Below are 5,000 nucleotides of genomic sequence, written 5' to 3' on the forward strand. Positions count from 1 at the left end.
CTGGTATTAATGTGGAGGAGATGATCAGTTCATGTGCGCCTCGCGCTACTGCGTCTGTTGAACTGAAGCGCTACAGCGATCTGTCACGCCACATTAAACAGCGCCAAAATGGCATTTATTGTTTGAATACTGCAATACAATAGACATAATTTGAAATCTGAGACTTTGTTTCATATTAAAAGTACCAACGCACAATGCTTATTGCGATTTATTGGATGGGAAGTGCCCTTCAATGTTCCGTCCATTAACTGAAAACAGGCTAGACTAATCGATTCTTGGGATTTAAGAATCGATATCGTTCCGTAAAAATGAGAATCGATTAATATCGAGATGTCAATATTTATTACCCAGCCCTATGATTTATACATTTGGCCTTCTGACCTGCCAGATTCAAACCTGCATTACCTGCATGAGCACAAAAGGCCACTAGGCCATGGCTCAGATTCCTTCCAGTTTCACATTAAAACTTTTCAAAGTCATGTATGCTACTGTATACCAGTTCTGTCTGGTTGTAAAGCATGTGAATGAGGCATGTTTTGCAGGGGTAGCCAGTGAGCTTCATGCATTATGTAGTATAGCCACAGCTACGCTTCCAGTGAGGAAAGCACATTGCCTATGGAGAAAAGGGAAATCTAACCTGAATTTGACATTTCCTAATATCCTAGTCTAAAAGTTTTTTTGTTTCAGGGAGATAGGGACGTAATTGCTCCACCACAAGAAAGACCGGCGATCCTACTGGGGATTGTGGCTGACTGTGGGGACGAGGAGAGATTGGAACGCGGTAATTGCGAAGACAAGGGGCCTGAGAATAAATGGAGAAAAAATAGTTCCTCACTGTCAGCGCTGGGAAGGTCAAAAGTACAAGCGTGTGATATCCGTGCATGTTACAGCATATTATGCACAACGCACACATGGGATCTGAATCTTTTCTTAGGTACCCAACGAGGCTGAGATGATCTGCGCTGAGGTAACAAGAAAAGAGCCGTGAGATGCATCATGTCAACAGCGTGCGGTTACGGTTAATATAGCAACGAGGTCCCGGCTCCCCAAAAATCACTATTCCATTATTTGATTAATGCATCGCTACTGTTGTCACAATACATACATTTCCCTCGTAAGATGAAAGACAAACAGGCACAATTTATTTCTCCAGATTAAATATTGATCAGCGGTTCTATACCGAGCGTCAGGTGTCTGTCTGAAAAATGAACGCAAAAGGGTTTTATGGTACAGATACAGTCTTTTTGCTATGTTCACCTTACTGTCCTTCGACGTGAGATTAATAGCTGCTAGGTAGGGGTGGGCGGTATGACCAATTTAATATCAGAGGAACTGGATATACTGAAATAAATAGTGTGGAAACAATTTTCACTCAGAAATTGCTTGCAAATTTTACAATTACAAAGAATCTGCAAGTAACGCATTGAAATGAATGTGAGATTTTGAGTTAAAAAGGCAGAAATGGTGTTTTCTTGTAAAACGTACTTCATTTTTCTTTTGTTTCACAACTTTAAAAAAATAAAAAATAAATAAATATATATATATATATATATATGGAAATATATCCATAATCCAGTGAATTTAAACTAAATTTGATTTTCTTTTTATTTACAGTAGAACCTGTTAGATGCAAATCAAAAGATGATTATTCATTACAAAAAGAATAAATCTCACATTTTGTAATGAAAAACACATTATATGTTGCACATAAAAGAAAACAGTAAAATTAACACCATAAAGCTAATTTCTGACTTAATTCCGATTGGAATTCCTTTTGAAACTTTCATTAAAAAAAAGCCAATAGTCTGTAAAATTCTATATTATTGCATCGAGTTACAAGTTTACCTTTTATTCATAGTAGAGCTTGTTGGACGCAAATCAAAAGCTGATTATTCATTACAAAAAGAATAAATGTCTGATTTTGTAATGTAAAACATATTGTATGTTTAACATTATTTCATCAGGTTGCAAATTTACTTAAAGGTACACCTTTTATTTCTAGTAAAACTTGTTGGACGTGAATCAAAAGATGATTATTCATGACAAAAAAAATTAATCTCACATTTTATAATCCAAAACGCATTGTATGTTTTACATAAAAGACCTAAAACAGTAAAGTAACATTATAAAGCTAATTTCAGACTTAATCTGGTTGGAATTTTATTTGGAAAGCCAATAGTCTGCTAAATTTTACATCACTGCATAAAGTTGCAAGTTTAAACTTCAATATTAGAACTTAAACCTCATTTTAGTATAAAATCAATCAGTCTTCCTCCTGTCTTAGTTTAGATTTCAACAAAAGACCTAATACAGTAAAAGTTAACATTATAAATCTAATTTCAGACTTCATTCTGATTGGAATTCTGTTTGAGACGGTTGTAAAAAAAGCCAATATACTGTAACATTCTACATTATTGCATCAAGGTACAAATTTCCACCTCAATATTGGAACTCAAACCTAACTTAAGTATAAAATCAATCAGTCTTCCTCCTGTCTTAGTTTAGATTTCAGCAGTCTAAATCAGAGAGAGGACGGTCAGCCAGAATCGCTGTGATGCATTGTTATTGTTACGATACGTGATTCACAGTGCAATACGTATTGCAGTTTTTTTTACAGTGCAAATACACCAAGTATTGCAGTACATCAATCTTTTTTTTATTTGACTGCTGAGAGATGTTCATATGACAATCCTTGCAAAATCACGTGTCAAACTCATTCTTCTAACAGCGTCAAAAAAGCCCGAAAAAATGAAATACCTTGTAAACAATCGCATGTCTTGAGTACTGGTGATTTCTAGGGACGTGAATTGATCTATTTTTAAAGACAAAATGCACGCTTATATTTGTAATATTTTATTTATAACATTTATAATGATGTTTATCTACTTAACTAATTAAATGTTTTCTGATTAAATCAAAATTAATAATTTTAGCTGCTTTTTTACACCCTCAAACTGGTTAAACACATTAATCACAGAAATGAATGTTAATTTCAATCCTAATAAATTGAGATAAAATGCTTTCATTTTACAAATAAATAACAAAAAAAGTCAATATTTTGGTAATATTTTGCAAACATTGGTAGACATTATTCAGTGGTTTCATATTTTTGCTAGGGACATGTCGTTCCGATGAATTTAAGGCAATTTTCAGCATTTTCACGAGGATGCAACAATTACACTGTGATTATGTTGTCTTTTCACATCTGAACTACTGTTTATAGTGGTTTCATAGCAGAGGAGAGCAACAGACCCACCACAGAGAGCAAGAAAGGAAGGAAAATGGATGGAGTGAAAGGGAGGGAATGAATTTGTAAGGGAAAGTGCCAAGAGCTGCAGTTACTGACATAAAACAACAAGTTATCAAATCAAATTAAATCCACGAGGCTGGAGGGAACAGTGTCGCTTATTGCGGCGTATGTTACGCTAGTCTCACAACTCAGCGGAACATTAAAGAGCCGTCACATTGATAACTAGATGTCGGTACGTTTCACTCTGGATGTCGAGACTGAGAAACAACTTTTAATACGAGAGCATCGCTTTCAATTTATTGACATTGCTTTATTGACTTAAAACTGTGGAAAAGACTGATAAAATGTTCTTTTCCAAAGTTTGGGGCTTTTCAAAGTTTTTGAAACAAGTCTTGTGCTCACCAAAGCTGCATTGTTTTGGTTAAAAAAATACCTTAAAACATTAATGTTGTGAAATATTATTAAAATTTTTAAAAAGCTGTTTTCTATTTTAATATATTTTAAAATGTAATTTATTCCTGTGATCAAAGCTGAATTTTCATCAGCCATTACTCCAGTCTTCAGTGTCAAATGATCCTTCAAAAATCATTATAATATGCGGATTTGCTGCTCAAGAAATATTTATTATTATTATTAGTGTTGAAAACAGTTGTGCTGCTTCATATTTTTGATACAGAATTTTCTTCAGGATTCTTTAAATGGAATGTTCAAAAGAACAGCATTGATTTGAAACATTTTGTAACATTTCTAAAACCTTTACTGTCCCTTTTGATTTGATTGAATTTAATGCATCCTTTCTAAATAAAAGTATTAATTTTATTAAAAAATAATAATCTCGCTGACCCCAAATTTTTAAACTTTGAAAGCAGTGGAGTTTTATCTTTGGAAAAGCAAGTCTGAGAAATTCCATGGTTGGACATTCGTGTCACGTCTAGTGTTCTGAGGCACAGGAAGTTCACGAATATCCATCTCTGGGAAGTTTTTGCCTCTCCAACTTGGCTGAGACGTGTGCTGCACTCTCCATCTGCTCCTTTTTTCCCCACTTTCACTCTCTTTCTGACATTTAAACAGATCTGCCTTCATTTGTAATAAAAAGCAACCTTTGCATTGGCCTGCGGTTACCAAAGTAGACTTGTGATGATTTGAGTGTCGCTTTATGTGACAAAATTAATTTCCCAAATAAAAGGGGGAAAAAATATTGATAGCTAATGGAAAAGAAAAACCGAGGAGTCGTTATTTTGCTCCGGACCTCCCACTGACAATCTAGAAACCCTCAATCAGTCATGAGTCATCAACATACTGTTGCTACAATTAAATTAATACTCGCGCCTTTAATTAAATTCAGATTTTTCTCGCCCCTAGAATAAAACATGCGTGAAGGCTGAGAAAACAGCCACTGTTGTTTGTGTATCACTGTGAACGTGGGTTTTTTCGGTGCCGGTTGTCAGTAAAGTGGGCTGTATCGCTCTTCTTCATCCAAAAGGATGGAGAAGAAGAAGGGGAGGCATAAATTACTGTAGCTTCTGCAGGGGCGAAATAAAAAGCATGGGGAAATAATGGGTGCATTGAGTTTACCCGCTGTTATATAATTTATATATTGTGTTAAGCCATCCATCAACACCTCCGAGACACAAGTGTGCCCCACTGTGATACCAAAACCACATGAGGAATAAAAGGGACCTGGATACACTATCAGCTAATTACTAATAGCATTTTGTGGCCTTCTGGAAGGCTGTTAGGTAAGTAAACA

General features: G+C 35.1%; 1 protein-coding gene and 1 long non-coding RNA gene across 2 annotated transcripts in view; both read left to right on the forward strand.

Moving 5' to 3' along the window:
- Nucleotides 1-5,000, forward strand: part of LOC107739084 (nuclear receptor ROR-alpha-like) — a 292,374-nt gene that overhangs the window by 99,725 nt on the left and 187,649 nt on the right. The gene's annotated exons all lie outside the window — the stretch shown is intronic.
- LOC107739085 (uncharacterized) overlaps nucleotides 1-5,000 on the forward strand; it is a 28,773-nt gene that overhangs the window by 22,008 nt on the left and 1,765 nt on the right. Inside the window, exon 3 of the long non-coding RNA XR_001639966.1 lies at nucleotides 4,142-4,144. This is a non-coding gene — a long non-coding RNA (uncharacterized LOC107739085). The remainder of the gene's footprint in view (nucleotides 1-4,141; nucleotides 4,145-5,000) is intronic.

The sequence above is a fragment of the Sinocyclocheilus rhinocerous genome, unplaced genomic scaffold, assembly GCF_001515625.1.
Source record: "Sinocyclocheilus rhinocerous isolate Xijiao unplaced genomic scaffold, SAMN03320098_v1.1 scaffold675, whole genome shotgun sequence".
Taxonomy (NCBI): Eukaryota; Metazoa; Chordata; class Actinopteri; order Cypriniformes; family Cyprinidae; genus Sinocyclocheilus; species Sinocyclocheilus rhinocerous.